Source organism: Cryptomeria japonica, chromosome 1, assembly GCF_030272615.1.
Source record: "Cryptomeria japonica chromosome 1, Sugi_1.0, whole genome shotgun sequence".
NCBI lineage: Eukaryota > Viridiplantae > Streptophyta > Pinopsida > Cupressales > Cupressaceae > Cryptomeria > Cryptomeria japonica.
Genome location: NC_081405.1, coordinates 125300206 through 125322007, shown reverse-complemented (window position 1 = coordinate 125322007; position 21802 = coordinate 125300206).

Sequence of the window (21802 nt, the reverse complement as noted above, 5' to 3'; positions counted from 1 at the left end):
ATACTTATATTAAGTATTAGAACTATCAATTGGTATCAGAGCTTTGGACTCCGGAAGGAAAGTTTAAAGGCACTTGAGTTAAAGATCCAAAGATGTATAAGAGGGATGCACCGAAGCTGAACAAGTCAAGTTTCTCTACATGGCAGAAAAGGATGAAGCTACATCTATCAGGAGTTGGAGAATATGTTGTATACTATCTGGAGAATGATTTTGTTGCACCGAGCACCTATCCATTAACTATGGAAGAGATAAGGGCAAAGCAAGAACATATTCAAGCAATGATTGAAATAACATCTGCATTAACTGATTTAGAGTTTAATGATCTAGAAGGCTGCAATGATGCAAAGGCAATGTGGGATAAGCTCATATTAGTATATGGAGGAGATGAACATGTTCAAAGAGAAAAAGTAGATAGTGTAAGAGGACAACTTGAATCTATGAGGATGAATGAAGGTGAGAACATAACTCAGTACAATACAAGACTAAAGGAGATTGTCAATCAAATCAAAGGAGCAGGTAGAACTATTGAAGAAAAGGATATAACAAGTAAGTTGTTGAGAACCCTTCTACCAACTTATGCAATTCGAGTCTCTACAATCAATGAATTGAGGTCTGTACCTAATATGCCAGTTTCTTTAGATGCCACTATTGGTAAGCTACATGCATTTGAGTCAAGTAATTTTGATAACAGTGGATCTTCGGTAAATAAAGTTGAATCTGCATTTAGTTCTTTTCATCTTGATGAATCTAATGATTACAATGAAAGAAAATATAAGTACTCTGAAGGAGATCACAGTGGAGCAAGTGAAAGATTTCGGAAGAACATGGAAGAAGTAAACAAACTGTATGAAGAAATCAGAAAGCAAGAAGAGTTTGAAGCACTATTAGCCAAAAGGTTACCGAGAGGCCAAGGTAAGTATAAAGGAAAACTACCTTTGAAATGTTTCAATTGTGATAAAATAGGGCATATGGCTTCTAACTGTCCTGACAAAGATTTTACTGAAAAGAGAGATTACCGTGATAACAGACAGAAAGATAATCATTACAGAGGACACCGAGACTTTAGAAGAAGAGATAGAAAGACATGCTTAATAGCTGATGAGGAATCTAACGATGATAAATCAGATGAGACTGGTACAGAGGAAGTAGTTTATGTGGCTATCAAGGATGGCTCAGATGAAGAAAGGTATGAAGAAAAAGCCCTAATATCTCACATAAACACTAATGATTCTTGGATTATAGATAGTGGATGCTCACATCATATGACAGGAGATAAACACAAGTTTGTTATATTAGAAGATTATGATGGAGGCTATGTTAGATTTGGTAATGATGCACCATGTCCGGTAAAAGGTAAAGGATCTATAACACTTCTTGATAATGCAAGATGCAATGATGTTTATTGGGTTGAAGGTTTGAAATACAATTTGTTGAGTGTAGCACAACTAAACAACACAGGTTACCGAATAGAATTTCAGAAGGGAATTGTCAAAGTTCATGACAAAAATGGAAAGTTAGCTGCTACTAGGACACAAAAAAAAGGTAATACATTTCACCTTGACTCAACTTAGAATAAGTGTTTGCATGCAAAGATTGATGATACCTGGTTATGGCATAAAAGGTTTTGTCATGTCAATTTTGATAATCTGATCAGAATAAGTAAGAATCGCAAAGTAAGAGGTCTACCGAGTCTTGAAAAACCTGAGAATGCTATGTGTCGAGGATGCCAGATGGGTAAGATGACAAGATCAAGCTTTACAAGTAAATCTTACACTTCTAAGGGAATTTTAGATCTAGTGCACACTGATCATTGTGGTCCTATGAAAGTTCAAAGTTACTATGGTGATAAGTATTTCATATTATTTGTGGATGACTATTCAAGGATGATGTCAGTAATGTTTTTAAAAGAAAAATTAGAATCTTTTCAAATGTTTAAATGGTACAAGGCAGGAGTTGAAAATGAAATAGGAAGACAACTGAAATGTCTTAGATCAGATAGAGGAGGAGAGTTCACATCTAATGAGTTCAACTTATTTTGCAATGATCATGGTATTAAAAGATAAGTCTCTACACCAAGAACTCCACAACAGAATGGAATAGCTGAAAGAAGAAACAGATCTATTGTGGATTGTGCTAGAACACTAATGATTGAAAAGAAGGTGCCACAAACATTTTGGAGAGAAGCAATAAGCACAACAGTTTACACCTTGAACCGAGTTCAATTGAAGAAAGGTACTTTGAAGACACCATATGAAATATGGTATGATAAAAAACCTAATGTTAGTTATTTTAAAATCTTTGGAAGTAGATGCTATGTTCAAAAAGATGATAGAAATGGCAAGTTTGATCAGAAAAGTGAAGAAGGAATGTTTCTAGGTTACTCTTCTAGAAGCAAAGCATTTAAATGTTTGATCAAATCATCTAACAAAATAGTAGAAAGTGCAAATGTGAAAATTGATGAATTTGCAGAAAGAAATGGTGAAGGAAATTCCAAGGAACCAAAAGACTATGATGAATTTGTCTATGTTCAACTGAGAAGTCCTACCGAGAAGACTATTGAAGAAAATGAAGAGAATATCTAGTTACTGAGTGATGAAGAGGATCATATAGAGCCTATCGAGCCTGTATTAGCCAAGTATGTTAGAAGACATCGTGCACCAAGTCAGATTATAGGAGATAAGGATGATCTAGTGATGAGAAGGAACAAACTAAGACAGAACACATGCTTGATATCTGAATTTGAACCGAGAATAGTAAAAGAGGCATTTAACAGTGAAGATTGGGTAAATGCTATGACAGAAGAGATTGATCAAATCAAGAAGAATGACACATGGACACTAATCCCAAGACTGAAGGGCAAAAATGTAATCGGTACAAAGTGGATTTTTAGAAACAAGCTAAATGAAAAAGGTGAAGTCATTTGAAACAAAGCAAGACTAGTTTGCAAAGGTTATGCTCAAGAAGAAGGAATTGATTATGGTGAAACTTTTGCACCTGTTGCTAGACTTGAAGGAGTTAGAACATTGTTGGCCTATGCTGCTTTCAAAAATTTCAAGATATATCAAATGGATGTCAAATCTGCATTTTTGAATGGAATATTAGAAGAAGAAGTTTTCATTGAACAACCTGAAGGATTTGTTGAAGACAATAATAAAGATTAGGTATGTAAATTGAACAAAGCTTTATATGGTTTGAAACAGGCACCAAGAGCATGGTATGAAAGATTGCACTCTTATTTGATTAAGATTAGTTTTATAAGGACAAGTGAGAATAGCAACATGTACATGAAGAATGATAAAAATGGAATACTGATCTCAGCCATATTTTTTGATGATATTATATTTTGTGGAAATGACTCTTTATGAAAGAACTTTGGAAATGAAATGAGAAAAGAATTTGAGATGTCATTAATCGGTGAGATAAAGTATTTTATAGGTTTATAGATGATGCAAATGAAAAATGAGATTTTCATTACTCAATCCAAGTACATAAAGAAAATCTTGAAGAAATTTGGAATGGATGATTCAAGACCAGTAAGTACTCCTATGACTACCAACTGCAAATTATCAAAGAATGATGAATCTACATCTATTGATGAGACACTCTACCGATCCATGATTGGAAAACTACAATATGTTGTTCACAGCAGACCAGATATAGCACATGCAGTAGGTATAGTTGCAAGATTCTTTGTAGATCCTAAGGAAACACACATGACAACAATCAAAAGAATTTTTAGATACTTGAAAGGCACAGAGGATTATGGCTTAGTATATCAGAAAGGAAATGATTTTTGATTTAAAAGTTTATACTGATGCTGATTGGGTAGGCAACATTGATGACAGAAAAAGAACAAGTGGAGGAGCTTTCTTTTTAGGAGAAAGACTAGTGAGTTGGCTTAGCAAGAAATAAGGATGTGTTTCACAGTCAACAACAGAAGCTGAATACGTTGTTGTAGCATTGAATTGTACCAACATTGCATGGATCAAACAACTGTTGGAAGGTATAAATGAGAAAGTTACTGAGCCAGTAACTATATTCTATGACTATACTAGTGCCATTAATATTTCAAAGAATCCTGTTATGCACTCTAAGACAAAGCACATATCTATCAAATATCATTATCTTAGAGAAGAAGCTCAAGAGAAGAAAGTGGTGTTGGAATATGTTAGCACAAAGGAGAAAATAGTAGATATCTTCACCAAGCCACTACCAAAGGACACTTTGAATATCTCAAAAGTAAGTTAGGGGTCCTGCCCCTATCTTCTACTCACTGACCGAGTTCGGTGAAAGCATCAATCTGATGACTCTAATGAATATCTTTTGGGAGTTGATGTTGAGTTATACACTTTAGGGTTTTTTCTAAAAGTGTACTGGAATTAATATAAGAAATATTATAGGGAACAGGAATTGAAGACAAATGCTCTGACCGAGACTCAATTGATACACAACAGCAGGAAATAACTTCTTACAGAAATAAATTATGTTTTAGTTCTTTACTTTTTGGCATTGTTGTCAAAGGGGGAGAAGACCTACAAAGGGGGAGAAGACTACTATGAAGGAGAGACGACTGAGAGAGAAGACCTATCAGGGGAGAAGACTATGCGCAAACTGTGCAGACTACAGATTGGAAAGAAGACAGAAATGAGGAGAAGTCTAATGTATGGGGGACAAAATTTCAGCATTTCAGAATCACAACAATCCGAATCTATTAAGGTCAAATCAATTGGTTTTGCCATCAATGCCAAAGGGGGAGATTGTTGGCAATATTTCATTATAATAGACAATGAAAGATTGTTAGCATTTCATAAGGATATTGAGAAGGTTGTTGATGATTATGGATATAACTGATTAAAGATATTTTACTATCTTGATATTATTATTTTGTCATTGATGTCAAGAAATTGATTTTCTAATTCAGTATGATGTTGCCATATCTTGAGAAGTATGATATGAAGATTATAAAGATGTCGGTAAAAGACACAGGAAAGAATATGATGAATAAGGGGATGAATAAGGTATTCAATGGGAAACTACTACCAAGTCAGACAATGATGAGATCATGATGTTTTAGATTGTTTTAACATCATACATATGTTGTAAATTGTAAAGGTTAATACTATACTATGTTATCAAGCAAAGAACCTAGTCGGTAAACCCTAAGGAACCTAGTCGGTAAACCCTAAGGTTATCGCTATCGATTAATGAAGGTAGGATGTCTATCGAGTGAAGTTTAGTATTCACCGAGTTGTTACTGAGTTGTAACTGAGCTATAACAGAATGCATTAAATGTTTACATGCGGTATTTAATGAAGGAAGCTGATGAGCTGGAGTGGATTAAATGATTGGTAAGCCGTGGAAGAAGTTTGTTAACGAATCTAAGGCAATGAAAAGTCGGCATGAAGATCTACAGCTCAGATTGAACCGCAATACCTTGGCACAAGTTCCAAGACTTGTATGCAAGTTCCAAGGTGGGGTAAAACATTTTTAGATCGAAAGATGCATTGAACCTGGACAAGATTGAAGATTTGATGGCTATGATTGATCATGGGAAATGTGATCAAGGAGATTAAGTGGTTACCTAATTGTTTATAAATAGGAAATTGTTGATAAACAATGTATGCGGGCAAGTGTATGCACAGGGATGCTACATAGTGATTACCGAGCACAGAATCTTGAAGACCTGTTAGAATAACAGAGTATAAAACCCTAGCAGATAGACAAGATTAGTTCTATGTCTAGATTGTATTGAATAAATAGGAATCTGCTTTAGCATTTTAGATGTGAAGTTGTAGATAGATTTTATTACTGTTATTTTGTGAAAGTGACAAAAAATCTCTTAACCAAGTGGACTTAACAGTCTTATATGTAAACCCTCTAGCAAGGTGACATTTTGATTGAGTGTTTGAAATCCTTTAACAAGGTCTTTTCTAACAAAGTGAAGATCCTAACAGATCTGAGGGAAATCCCTTAACCGGGTCACATCTAGCAATGTGTTTGTTATCTTTAACATGATTTTCTTTTAACTGAGCATACTCTAGAAGAGTATATTTCTTAGTGGGTCCGAAATCCCATAGTGGATTTTCCCTATTTGGGTTTCCACATTAAATCTGGTGTTATGAGGTTTATATTGTTCATATGCTTTTGAGTTTGCATGTTTAATAATTTTGGTTATATTGCTGATATATATGTTATCGAGGTTGAATCTGATGTTTTTATGAATGATTAAGTTTGTATGATTCACCCCCCCTCCCTCTCATCTTGTTGGCTATTGGATCTGTACTTATATTAAGTAGCAGAACTATCACAATAAAACATTCAGTAGCTCTTGTATCTATTAAAATAGAAACTATTTGTCCAAAGAGCTTACCCGTAATCTGGATAGGTACGGCTTGGAAATCAGCTTGATGATTGTTGACAACAGCGTGAATCTGATGTTGAGGGGCTTCTTGCTGATATGCTCCTCTCTGTGTTGGGGTACGTTGTGGGCAATTGGAGGTGTAATGACTCCCTCCATAATTATAACACCCATCCCTAGGACTAGAATGGCCACCTGACCTTCCTCTATCCATATTATGTCGAGCATTGGTGTTATTGTTTGCTTTCTTATTTCCATCCTAATTCGCTCTTCCTTTTTCCTGGGTGTTGGGTCCCCTCTTAAGATTTCTTATCTACCAATTGTTGCCATTGTGGTTCCTTTGGAAATTTCTATTCCCAAAATTTGGTTAGTTGTTCTCATTCTTTTGAAGGTTCCCCAACTGCTGCAACTTCTGCTCTTTCTTAATCGCCTTTTCAAATACCTCCACCATAGTTAATGGATTATGGATATCCACCTCTACTCCTATATGGGTTCTTAAACCCAAAATGAACTTTCGAATGCGGAATCTTTCATCCATCTGGTATTGCGGAACATACTTAAGGAGATTAGTAAATTTCTCCCAGTACTGTGTTACTGACATATTACCTTGAGTAAGGTTTTGAAATTCTATCATCTTCTTGTCGAAGAATAACTGTGGAAGCCACCTTTTCCTGAAAGATTGTAAAAACAAATCCCAAGTGATCTCTCTTGGTTGCAGTTTCCTTTCTGACTTTTCGTTGTCCCACCAAGTAGCAGCTTCACCAGACAACTGATAAGCACCCCAAACTGCCTTGGTTTCATTTGATATGTTGCGGAGACCAAAATACTTCTCCATTTCAATTACCCATGCCTCTGCACCATCACCAATTGTTTTTCCATCAAACTTTGGCAAGGCTATCCTTTTCAAATCTTTTGCCAACTCTTCTTCTATTCTAGATTGGTTGTTGGGTTGCTCCTCAACCCTTGGGGCTTCCTGTTGGACTTCTCCGACCCTTCAAACCTCTTGTTCGAGATCATTCATCCTTGCACTTTGCTGATTGAGTAGGTCAAGAATTTGATCTAACCTTTCATTTCCATTACTTGACCCTGCCCTTGTGGTTCTTAAGGCAATTTTTAACAATTCTACATCAAGGAGATGTTGATAATTCTTAGCGAAAAAGAAACATATTTGCAATGTTACATTTTTCGTAACTTCTATAATGCTCCCTAATATCTAGCCTTATATTACAACTACAGAGATTTAATACTCTTATCGAATATTATAGGAAAACAATATAAATTTATAATATAGCAGTATCAAATAATTTTCAATCTACTTCATTCAAATTTATAACACAACTTAGGTTCAAAATACATATAGATATCATCAAGAGATACACAATTTTTAACTCAAAATACAAAAGAAGACATCTTTATTTGATAATAGAAGGGAATACATCTTTATTTGATAAAAGAAGGGAATACATATTTATTTGGTAAAAGAAGAAAAGACATTTTTATAGAAGTGTTGTAACACGTTACATCACTCATCGAGAGGAGTCAGGGGAGTGGATTCTTCCAACTCATTAGGACTTAAAGGGGTGTATCCTTCCAATTAAGTCTCACTCAGAGGGGTATAGCCCTCAAATTCATCATCACTTAGAGGAGTATACTCCTCGGATTCTTTAGAACTTATCACTATTGGCCTTATAGGTGAGTATTCTAACTCAGGCTCTTTTTCTTTTACAGGAATGTTCTTCTCAGAAGGTATTACAACACTTCCTTCTAGGACTGGTTTCACTTCAAAAGGGATGTCATCCAAAACCAGCTTGATAGGAGATGGAGGATCCTTCTTGACCCTCAGGTAATCGGCATACCCAACTACGGACTTCCAGGCTATCTGCTTGGTACGCACCATTTCTGTAATGTTTAAACATCAAACTATTAATCTCCAAATTTATCTTAACGTAGTGACTCATATAGGTCCTAGTGTTATAAACCCTAGGCTTTGATACCAAAATGTAAAGAAGTCAATTTAGGATCTAAACCTAAACTACTCTTTATTCATAAATAAACTTAAATTTCAATCTCTAAGCATATTTTATACAAGATATAAGAAAACATTGAATATGGATATAAAAACATTCATAGATATATCATAATAATGCAAATGAATAATAAAATTTTCTCACTTAGAAGTCCTTATTTCCTACTTAGGCTTCCAAATTGCCTTAAAAATATACAAGAAGATGCATCCATTGATCTTTAGTCTGAGTCGCTTCCTTCAGTCCTTTGAGCGCAGACGAGAACAAGAATCAGGCACTTTTTTTGCCCAACCTTGAAGCTTACGCTTCCCCGAAATTCTTGGTCAATCAAGAATACCCGACCCTGCATGAATTGGTTTAACCAAAGAATTCGAAAGCAAGAGGGAATCTGGTGCATGCCTAGATAATATATGCATTTTCATTTTTCTACTTCATTCTAAGAAACAAGAATTCGCTATCATACTAGGATGTGGTAGAGAGCATAAATAAGGAATTTCCATCATTTTCTACGGATAATTCAAACAATAACTCGACCGAGTATAATGCCATGCATAGCAAAATAATAGTTGGAAAAAGCAACTATTCTCCCTAAAAACATCCACATTCGGCACCCATCCTGAAAGGTAATTTTCTAACTCAAGCTTAACCCTAGCTTGGTTCCCTCAAACACAAATTCAATTGAGAATACAATCTTTCTTTTTAAACAAAAATAGAGATATCATTTTCCTTACTAATCATTACTTGTCTAATATATATATCGAAGACAATCTTTCATATTTTGGAAAACGATAAACTTTCATAAGCAATAATCTCATAATCAATCTTTCAACTAAATAAGGTACTTGCAAAAGAAGGTGTTATACATGTATGAATTTAATCTCATATATAACCAAAAAGTATGCAAACACATTCTTAAAATAGAATTAGAACTAATTATTTTTGACAAAATACATTATTAACAATTAGTTAACACCTTTTCTCTATATTCTTTTCTTCTATTCTAAAATGATTCACAATGCATTTCAAATAAGATAATGACATATGAAACAAATTTGGATAATCATACCTAATATCTAAAGCTTCTAATTCTATGCATTCTTATACCAAATCATAACAATAACAACCATAAACAAAGGAATTCTAACCTCTTGTAAAACTTGATCTGGTTTCTACGACCTTGATGTTATTTCATCCAATAGTTCCTCGCCTTCTTCGCAAGTCTCTCTCAAAACTATTCCTATCAAATCTATCTCTATTCTATTTCTCTCTTTCGATATTATCAAAGAATCTTCTCCTCTACTCTATGCTTCTCTTCTTGATTCTCTCGTTCTTTCTTGCTAGCGAAGAAAAGATGATCCTTTCTTCTATCTTCTCCCTCTATTTATCTAATTTCTAATTTTTCCCTAAGATTACTCCTTTATTAAGGGCTTGGTGATTGCAAAGGTTTAGAAATCTTTTACCTTCATCTCCTCTTACTCTTCCACATCTGAGAGAGAGATGGCATCTTTTGTTATATTTTTGCTATTAGTGTGCAAGATTAACACCACGATAGCAGTCTATCTCTATGTTACCTCCATGATATGACTTCATCCTTAAGTTATCTGCTACTTCTATTCTCCCTTGATCGTGTTTACAACAGTTCTGATCGGTCGAATAGGGAGGTTGGAAGATGTAACAAGCTCTTATGTGTTGTATTTCGCAGTTGCTATCTCTGCCAGGTCTACGCCATGTTGAGGCTAACTTGCTTGGTTTATGCCACCGTTAAGAGTCTTCCTCTTGCTGCGTGGTATGGGAGGAGTCTAACTAAGGTTTCAAACATGTATAATGGCAGATTTAACGCTCCATGCAAGGCCACGTTCCCTATTTTTCTGCTATGATCTGATTGCTTACTATTACTTCCACGTTGGAACTCATAATTCTGCATTTAATTCCACTAGTCTTTGCATCTTCTAATGTTAACAATGGTCTATGTCCTTTGCATGCTAAGTTCCACATTAAAATCCTCAGATTACTGCATTAAAACCTATATCTTCTACGTGTTAACTAACATCTTGGTTTTATTCCATGTCACTCGACTCATATTAGTTGTTATTTTAACTCCAAGTTAGTTGATATGTATTTGTCGACTGGAGTATAATCGGTCTTCATTTGGTCATGCGACATAGTCGCTTTTCAAACTAAATCTATCCCGACACCTTTAAAATGCGACTATCTATAATTTGCAATATAAATAATAATCTTATATGTTTAAAGTTATAATATATATAATTTACGTATATGTTAGATAAATACATTTTATGAATAGTCATTTTTATAGCTTATAACAATATTCATCTTAATTAAATTTACAATTTCGCCTAAAAATCTATATTTATGAATGTGTAATCGACAAAATCAAGTTGTCTACCAAACGGCTAATCATTTTATAAACTAGGTCATATAATTCAATTTATTTAACAACTAATTAAGCATACTAAAATATTCAATATAAATCATGAACTATATTCACTTTTGAATATACAAGTTTATAATCTATTCCTAATTCATACAACTAAAATGTAATTCCAAAAACCAAACATAATCGATAATTTCACACAAAGCAAATGAAATCATGGAATCGCTATATAATTCAATCATTAATAAATTTTTCATCCTATATGGTCGAATTTAACATAATATTTTATTCATAAATGCCAAGATAAATGTATATGCAAATGTGGTGTGTGAGATTCCCTTTTTCCATCGAAGTCATTTAGTTAAAAACAATTCTACCTGATTCGTGTTCTCGCCTTCGACCTCCTTCACTTGATCCTGCATTACTTCCACTCGAAAGTTTATCAACATTGACAAACCCAAAAGAATATTAAATGTCGAATTTCATATCAATTGCAGGATTAAAAATGCATACAATATTTCCTCACACTAGATTATAAATGATCTAATCTATTTTAATTTCAAAATCACATTAAATCTTTAAAATGCACATTTATTAAAAAAAATGATTCGTGACATCAAGAAACACATATATTCATATTGTGAGTTTGATTCTGGGTGTATACACCAAGATGGTGTGCAAAAAAGTGGACATGCAACAAAAAAACTTGAAAAAATAGAAACAACGTTAGCGGTTTTAAAATTTCAAAATAACTCATATGCAGTTAGGTTCATTGTGGTTGAGCCTAAAGGGCCAAAACCACGTACAGGATCCTTTTAGAAATAAGACTGCGTACACAGTCCTTTAGGAACTAGGACCCCGTACACAGTCTTAGTTCCTAAAGCACTGTGTACGAGGTCCCTACTAATAAATTGTTTTTAAAATTTGTCGATTGTAATTTTTTACCCGGCGGCCAAGAAGGAGTTTAGACGTATTTTTACCCTCCAAGCCACACACGAGCTCGATTTATTCACACGCAAACGCAATGGAAAGAGGTTAGTTATGATTTTTTTTCTTGCACATTTTATAACTTTTATTTATATTTTCAATTTAAATTCATTGATTTTGATTAGTTTTTTAATTTTTTCTTACCAATATCAGATTCTAAAAAATCCAGAACCACAACAAGATGCACCTCAAAACCCACAATAAACACCTCCAACTCCTCCTTTAGACCATACAACAACTACATAGGAGGAATTGCTTAATCAGTTAGGGCAAAACACTACTAAAATAACAAGATTGATTAATAGATTGAAAATATATGAGCTTGAGCATCATTTATCCCTTGCCACTAGCCTAGAAACATTGGCTAGTGATGCGTAGGTAAGGCGATGGGTGGGAAAGCATTAGGAAGCTCTGCTAGATTTTGAGGGGATGCGGCATTACAGAGACAATAGATGAAGGTGGGGAAAATGATGATGAGGATGGTGATGGGTGGAAATGGAGGGTTGTTTGTAGTAGGTGGCGGTTTCCAGAGGTTCTTTGGCACACATGGGCCCTTCTTCCCTTCGCTTCCATTGTCTCAAGTGCTTGCAAGGGCCGCAGTGGTGTGTGTCCTGCCTTTAGAGACCTTGTGCTAGTAGCTTCTCCTGTTGGTGCCTATTGGGTTGGGGTTTGTTTTGTGTGGCCTGGGCCTTTCATGGGTCCTCTATTCCATGGGGTTTGTTTTGTGCAATCTGGGCCTTTCATGGATCCTCTTTTCTACCTCTTTGTAGCTGTCTTTTCCTAGATTTTTACCCCTACTTCTCTTTATGAGTTGTTCTCCTTTCCTATGGAGGTAGATTGGACTCAAGTGGATTTTCCTAGGGTTACATTGTCTTTTCAGCTTCCTTTTTTTCTCTTTATGCCTATAATATTGGTGGAGTTATCTCCTATTGAGGTGGAGATATTCTCTAGGGCTAGAGCTGGAGTTTCCTTTTCGGAGGCTTTTTTGCCTGATAGAGGCTAGTTCGATCTTAGGTTGTGGTTGGTGTGGCTTCTCCTTCTAATGAACCTTTTTCCCCTATTGAGGTGGGGGTTGTTCCTTTGGTGATGGAGCTAAACACTTGCGACAGACCTGATTCTTCGATGTGCATCCTTGATGCTTCTATTGCTAGTATCTTTCTGAGGGTTTGTTCTATTGCTAATCATTACCATGGTTCTCCTCTTGAGGTAATGTGCCCTCCTATGGAGATGGAGTGGTTGCATGGTGATTGGGCGATTAAGGGGTTTCTTGGTCTTTTGGCCAGTCTTGTGGAGGGTGGGTTGGATTCGCGCAAGGTTGTTGATGCCCGGTTTTGTCTCTGCAAGAGAACCAAGGATGGTAGGTTGGCTGCCTTTCTTTCTCTTTCCCCTACTGAGGTAGAGTTTCTGAAGGATCTTTTGTGGTTTTCTTTGTTCATTTTGATGGTTTTGGGAGCCATTTTAAAACCCGAATGGAAGGTTAGGGGAGCCTTTCAAAAGCCCCTTTTTTATGTTTGGTTGGATGCTAACAGTTTTGAAGGACCCAACTTAGTTTGTGCTAGTTTTTTATTAAGGGACAAGTTAGCCTTTTGCTGCCTGATTTTTATGTATATGGGGAGGGGAACCCAGAAAATCTTTGATGTCTGGGTGAGGGAGTTTATCAACTTCACTTATAGGCTTAGGTTGTGTTTCCAACAAATTTTATAATGATTTTCTTTTATTCTGGTTAGCTTTGTTCTGATTGTGGTAGTGTTGGCTTTTGGTTGGCACTTCCTAGATTTGTTGATATGGTATGCTGATTTTATGTGCCTATTTTTACTGGAAGAAGATTCTCTGTAGGTTCCAGATACTAGCAAAATCTAAGGGTTTTGGGTTCCTTCAAAACCTAGTGTACGGGGTTTTTCATCCCCTCAAAACCTATTTTCCCTTAATCAAAAACATTGGCTAGTGGTGCCACTATAGTTTCAAGTCAGATTACAATATGGGGAAAAAATAGGGATAGGTTTCACACTTTTTATGTTGATGGGTTATCATATGATGTAGTGAAAAATAAAAATATAAGTAAAGCACAAATGTGTCCTCTTTTTGTTGATCCTAGAACTAGTGAGTCCTTACCTCTTAATGCAAAGAGGTTTCCCATACATTGGTATACCAATATGCAAATGAAGAATCTTTTTTGGAATAGGTGGTGGATGGTCTTTGATGAACCACCTTGTAATAATTTTGAAGTTCCATTATATTTTTTGAGGAAAGTATATTGTGAGTTTTCCCTCAATGAGTGGCCTAATTATTTTTATATGAGAGAGTTCCATGGTAGAGGTGGTGGCTCTGCCCAAGATAGACCTGGAGCCCATAGGGTATTAGACCCGCAGAGTTGTCATCCCCTAGCACCCAAACCCAAGTTGCATGCGATGGTCCCAGTATCCCTGAAAGAGTCGATGGAGCTACAAAATCTTCAGGTGACCACAACATTGACTGATGTGATCATCCAACATGGGACACAGTTAGCACACCCTCTTGGCCCTAACGATGATCCATTAGATGAGGTAGCTAACGTTGGTCAGCCCATTGAGCATGTGTTTCCCACTTGCTCAAGCATATGCACAAGGATGGATGTCGAGGCTATTGCAGATAGTTCCACATCCCATCTATTCATGATTTACGAGAGAAGATGTCAGACCCGCACAACTGAGGATATGGTGCTGATGGATGAATTGATGGACATTTTGTTTCCTAGTCAACCACAGACACATTTGTGTTAATTTGAATTCATAACATTTTATTTAGTAGTCACTTAAAATGTATAATTGTAAATGAATTTTTATTTATAGATCAATTTAATTTGATACAAAGAATATGTATTTTAGGATGCAGCAGGAGGTGTTAATACACTATCTGATATTCCTCCCGTAGTTATTGCAGGTGCAACTTTGATGCTTGGGGTATAAATTTTATAGCATGTTAAAATAGAATAGTACTTTGAATTCAAAAAAAAATATAACATAAATGAGATAATTTCGATGGAGTGTGAGTGCATTTTTCTAGTTCGAGCTAGGGCATCCGAGCCCTAGCCCATGGAGGGTTTGTCTACATCGATGCGTAGTAGGGGGGTCTGGCTTGGGTTTTTGGGGGATGTGGTGGCTTCTGCAGAAGAGATTGGTGTTGGTGGTGGGGAGGATTGTGGGGTGGTGTTGTGTTGGGTGTTGGACCGGGGGGTGCAGGGTGTCCAGTGTTTAGCAAGAGTGGTGGGTGCTACTCGTGGTGTAAGGTGAGTTATGACTACTCTCTATTTGGGGGTAGTGGTGGGTGTAGCTCATGGGGTGTGGAGGTTTGTGTCTTCTCTCTCCCCGTATCAAAGGTTGGGTGGAGTGTGTAGTTTGGGAGGTGTGTTTTGTGGGTTGGGTTTTGGGGTGTGGGTTACTTTTTTGTCTTTCCCTTCTCCTTAGGGATGGCGACTGCTGGGGGTGAGGCCTTGGGATGCTCTCCCAGTTTGGATTTTTGAGGTGCGTTGGGTAAAAAATCCCCATTCCAAGGTACCAAGACCTTCTCTAATGATCTATTTGTTCTAGCTTTGGGGTTTACTAGGGAAGGCTTGTCCAATGGTGCTTGGATTCAAAGATGAATGGTTGCCTTGAGAGATGCCTAGAGTGGCCGAAATTAGTAATTCCACATGAGATGATTGATGAAGATGTTCATTATTGATCAAAGTGCTTGTTATACTGCAATTTTTTGGGGATGGGGGTAATTTTATAGTTTGGGAAGAATTGGGCTTAGAGGACTTGGGCATGGGAAGGGGAAATGGAGGTTATATTGTTGGCAAACAATTACTTCAGGGTCACTTTTAATTGCATGGATGATCACAATCGGGTCTTTGGGGAGGCCCTTATTTTTATAACTAGGTGGGGTTGTTCATCAAACCTTGGCATGCGGGATTTAACCCTTTAGAGGAGCTCTTGAATTGGGTCCTAGTGTGGGTTTGATTACCTCATTTACCAATAGAATATTGTTGGGAGGATGTGTTGCGAATACTAGCCTCCTTTCTTGGGAAGCTTGTTGGATCTTCAACGCAAACCTTGAGGAGAAAGGTAATGATATTTGCTCGTATTTGTGTTGAAATTGATCGTAGAAAGCCTTTGCCAAATGCTATAGATATGTGTGTGGACTCTTACTCTTTGGTCCAACATCTTGATTATGAGACTTTACCTTTCCAGTGTCGTCTATGTCATGAGTATGGTTATTTGCAGTGCAAGTTCCCTAGGTCTAAATCGAATGAGCATCAACCTCAACAGTCATCCCGTAACCTTGATGGGGCTGATAAAGGAAAAGCTTCCATGTCTGGTGTGGCGGTGGGTGCTGATGGTTTTGTCCTAGTTAAGATAAATAATAGGAACCAAGGTCAAAAGAGGTCTTTGTAGGAGAGTTAGGAGGACACCTTTAACATATTTGAAGCCTTGGATGATCTTAGCCAGTAGGTGAATCTGGGAATGATTCCTTTGGATCTTAGTGCAGTAGGGTTGATGTCTGATAGTGTGAACTTGGATTCTACCCAGGGTCTATAGGAGGTTGGAAGTCAACAGATGGATATGGATCAGTAGGTATTGGCTCAGAAGGGTCTCATCTCTAGTGCTGAAGTGAAAATAGCTAGTGGGGATGTTTCTCATACAGCACACAAATTTTACTTTGTTGGGGTTAAAAGTAATAAGTTCTCTTTACATCTAGGTCTTCTTTAGAAAGACATTAAGAAAGGAACAACAAAGAAGAGTTTGAAGGTTGGCAGAAAGAAGGACTTGGATAAGATCAAATTGATGGGGGAGAACTTGGTTGAGTCAAGGTTAGTAAAGACTCTAGATTTTCATTTTTCTAATCTCCCGAAATGATTGTTCTTTCATGGAATGTGAGGGGCTTGAACATTGGCCCTAGACAAAAAGTTATTCAAGAATTGATTAGGAGTCATTCTCTTCATGTCCTTTTCTTGTAGGAAAATAAATTATATGTGGAAAGTATGTTGGGTTGTGTGCCTAAGCTTTGGGGGAGAGGTGAATGTTAGTGTTTTGGGGCATTTGGCTCCTCTGGTGGTGTGGCTTGTCTTTGGAACCCCTTGAGGATTCGTCCTATATGGTGGTTTCTTCCAGATCTTCTTTATCTGAGGTTGCCTCTAGCCTTGAGACTGTTGGCAAATGCACACTCCAATGAGAAATTGTAGGTGATTGAAGGTTTTGTCATTGATGGCAACCTTGCAATCATATGATACTGACAAGACAATATACTGGCACTGGAAATGACAAACTCTACATCGGCACATAGAACACTGACAAAGGAAAGATATTAGCGCCCTGGTCGATAGGAATTTTGTTTATAATGTATTTTGAAATTAATTGTAAAATCATTGTAAACCAACATGGTGAGCTCTAATATAACTCATATATGTATGACATCATTGTAGAACATTTGGAAATAATGTGATAGGTAAAAAATAAGACAGACCCAATATGTGAATTATAGGTTAAGGGTTTACGTATGAAGTAGAGCTAAAACCGATACTGGATCTGGCATAGCAGATGCTAATTTGAAGTAGTAAAAGACATTGGATTTGTATAATCCATTTTGTAAGTCACTGTGACTTCTTATTTTGTAATTGAGCAATGAGCTCTAGGCACTTGGCCTTCCTGCATGTGCAGGCCCCTATTGTAAGAGTAATATTCACTTATTGGCTAGTAAGCGAATATTGTGGGTCACAAATCCCACTAAGGTTTTTCCCACATTGGATTTCCTCATTAAACTACTGTGTTATGATGTTCTTTTCATGTGGTTGTTGTTATTCTTGTTTACTGCATTATTCTTGGTTTACTGGTATACAGTATTGATATGCTTTACATGTTTTAAATCAAGTAAATTCGCTAATCGGTTAGATACTGATTCACTCCCCCCCTCTTAGTATCTTTGGGAATCCCAACAATTGGTATCAGAGCTTGGTCCTCTATTTTCAAAAGCCTAACAGCTTGAGGAAGATCTTGACACTGGTAGAGATGGATAACTTGAAGAAACAATTGGAAACAACTCTTTCAGACTATGATGTAGAAAAATTGAAAAATATCAAACTTGAAAATGATCTAAAAGCTGCTCAGGATATTATTCAAGCACTTCAAGAAAATCTTACCATTGCAAGAAATAAGAGAAGAGAACTTTGTGAAAAGATGCAAAATGAGAATGATGAAAAGGAATCTCTTAATGATCTGGTAAATAAACTAAGACAAGAAAGCAGTACTACAAAGAATGAAATGCAAGATATGACTATGAGATTTTGCAAAGAAATTGAAGCTAGGAAGAAAAATGAAGAAGATCTGACTAGAAGACTGAATGATGCTGCAAATGAAAACACAAGACTTAGTTATAAAAATGATATGCTAAGGACAGATCTCATGCATACACAAAATGACTTGAACTTATGAGACAGAAAGGAATCTTGGAAAGAGAACCAGCTACTGTAAATCAACACAAGGAAAAATTCAAGAAAAGCTCAGAAGAACTTGGTGACATGCTGAAGAATCAGAAACCTAATGGTGACACTAATGGCCTTGGCCTTGAAGTTGGTGAAAGCTCCGGTACTGCAAACACACATGATCATAACAAACCGGTAAGGCAACCAAATGCTTATAAATTTAATCGCAAATGCTTTAACGGTAACAAGTATGGTCATAGAGAAAATCAATGTAGATCTAGAAATTATCAGAACACCAATACACCCACCGATCAATATTCTAAATGCAACAAAGTTGGTCATAATTTAGAGAATTGCAGAATGAAGGTAAGATGTTATGTTTGTGGGAGATTTGGACACTTATCTAATCAATGCAGAATACAAACCGGTGTAGGATATGGGAAAGCTATTCAGAAAAATAATGTGACTTGTTATGCTTGTAACAGGATTGGACATATTGCAAAATTCTGTAGAAGTAAGGCACCACCGATAAATAATAATGGTGCTAGTTTTAAAGTTAAAGAAAAGGTTGAAGAGGTAAAACAAGAATTCTCAAAACAATGGATCAGAAAGTCAGAACAGAATGTTGATGGGAATACTCCTCCATCGGCAAAACAAAGTAACACTCCATTGGTAGGAGACTCTTCATCTAACTGAAGAAAATTCCTTTGGGCGTTTAGCAACTAAATGAAAAACATTGTATTATTCCCTCGGTTGATGGTGAGAAGTTGAGATTACTTGTTTACCGACAGATAAGTTAAGTTGTGACTTAACCGACAAGCATTAAATGTGGTATGTGAAGAAAATAACATTATAAAACAAGTATTTTGGCTCCATTTTCATTTCACTGAGCATTCAAATCTTCGAAAGCGTGAAAATCCCGAGCAAAGACATTCCGAGAAAAGAAGCAAAGCAATCTATCAAATCTTTCATCCCTAAGGTAGATTAAAGTTTTTATAGCTATGGCATCTTCATCTACTCCTCAATTTATTGCAAACCCTACTATTGTTGAAGTTATTAAATGTCCTAGACCCATATTCCAGCTAGTTCCCGAAATTGCAAAGAAAGATGATAGCTTAGGTGCATTTTCTCAAATACCTAAAGGGGTAGTATATGATGAAGACCCTAGAATGTATACACACTGTCATATTGATGAACTAGGTGATGAGGAAATTAAGAATATGTATGAATCTATGATTTGTGATGAATTGGGATATGTCAAACCTGAACATAAGATAATAGAAACCCTAGGTTTCACTAAAATTCTCAGTATCCTAGATTTCCCCAAGGATATCATAAGGATAGTATTAAGTAGAGTACATGGTGAATTTTTCTGGTTGGACTTAGTTCATAAAATCACAAAAGAAGCAGTAAAGGTTGTGACAGGGTTACCCTCCACCAGCAATAGAGCTGACAAAACTAAGAAGGTCTCAAATGATCTAGTGACAAACCTAACCGGTGCAACATTTGATAAGGGATCACTAAGGGTAAATGATGTAAAGGATACAAATATCAAATTTATTAGTATGATCTTAGGTTACAAGACTACACATGCAAATAGGTTAAACTTAGTTTCTAGCCTATGTATTAAGAGTGGCTATGATATGGTAAATGATAATGCAATGATAGACATATGTGAATGGCTTAAATATGAACTAACAGACAATCTAGCAAAGATCAAAAGGGAAAAGAAAGGAACATTCAGATTTGGAAACCTACTTGTTTGTCTGATGCTATATATAACCAAAAAAGTACCCGGTATTGGCACCAAAGAATTTGGATATGATATACCAGTAGGAAAACAACTCTCATAATTGATAAACAATATGGGAGAGAACAGGGAGAAAACCATAAATGAGTACTTTCAAGCACTAAAAGCTCGAATGAAAACAAGAGTAAGGTTATCACAAGCTATTGTGGATAAGTATCAAAAGGAAATCTATTTTGTAATAAAGAAAGATGAAATTTGGATGGAGGTAGTTGTTCCTAGAACCATCTGGGTTATTTAAATGGGGTATGAGACTAATGACAACATAATAGAAACCTATGCAAAAGCCCTCCTAGAAGCTCCTAAGGAACCTGAAGAAGAAGTATTTGGTAATGCTGAAACTATAGAAAGTCAAATTCAATCAAAGAAAAGAGTTAAAAGGGTTGAGGCAACTGTTAGAAAAGGAACCCGACAAGCAAAATCTATTAAAGAAGATGTGCTAAAGCAAACTGGTATAACTAAAGGTGAGTTGGAAGCACTTCAACCGGAAACACACCTTTCACCGATTGGAACTTCTTCATAAAGTGACATGCCTGTAGTATTCAAGAAAGTTGAGAGGAAAAGAAAACCTTCACTAGCACCTTCTCCTACACCAAAAACATAGAAGCAACAGGCAGTAAGGCCCCCAGCAAAGAAATTAACTCCAAAAAAAAGGAAGTTGACTCCTAAGAAGAATTCAAAACAAACTATAGCTCCTATTGATAAATTACTAAATGAAATTATTAAGGATGGCAAGTTGAAGAATATCAACAAACTATATAACACACTATCCGCAGATGACAAAGAGAGAGTAGAGAATAGTGTAATACTACACTTAGATAGTTTCAAGAAATTTTTGATGCAAGTTTTTGATGAAATACCGATAGATCTATATAACAAACTAGAAGCTAGAAGAGTAGCTATTATTGAGCTAGATAAGAAAATAAAGACTAAAAAACTACTTGCAGTACACCCTGTTAACTCACTTGATGAGATAGATCAATTAATCTCTAAGACTAACTAGTCAATATTCTCAACTGCTCACTGGTATGTAGCATTGATGGTAGGAAGAGTGAATTAGATAACAAAGGAAACAACAGATGCATGGGATATATTCCTAGTAGAAAAATAAAAACAGGAAGAGTATCAAAAACCTAAAACCTTCAAGGTCTATCAAAAGGATAGGGACAAAGGAAAAGGCAAGGTTGGTGGACCTCCCAATATAAAGATAACAGACAACTTACCCCCACTGCCTTTAGATACTCTACCGGTAGACACTACTGAAAATCAACCGGCAATGAAGAGTATGAAGACAACACATGAGGACACAAATCTTGATTCTGAGGTGTTGTACACAATGAATATTGATTCTTAGGAAGTCAACATTGTGGTTGATAAAGAAACCAGTGAGAAAAGAGATGTGGTAACTGAGCCACCAGTAGAAGACACAACAGTTGAGACAAATGTTGAAGATACAGTTGGAGACATTGAAATTGGGAGTGAGAAACAAACTGAATAGACAACGGATATAGGAAAAGTTGATAGCATTGGTGTACATAATATATCTATTGAGCAACTAACAACTGATAACAATTAAAAATCTATTGAGATACCAATTGAAAACATTTCAGGAGCAAGCACAGAGAAATCGATAGACAATACAAAGTCACAAATAGAAAAACTAGCAGAGGATACCACTGAAAAATCATCAGAGGCACTATCAGAGAAACCATCAGTAGATAGTACAAAGAAACAGATAGAACAACAGGTTCATTCACAAGTACATTCAGAGACAGTGCCACCAGCTACAACTGAA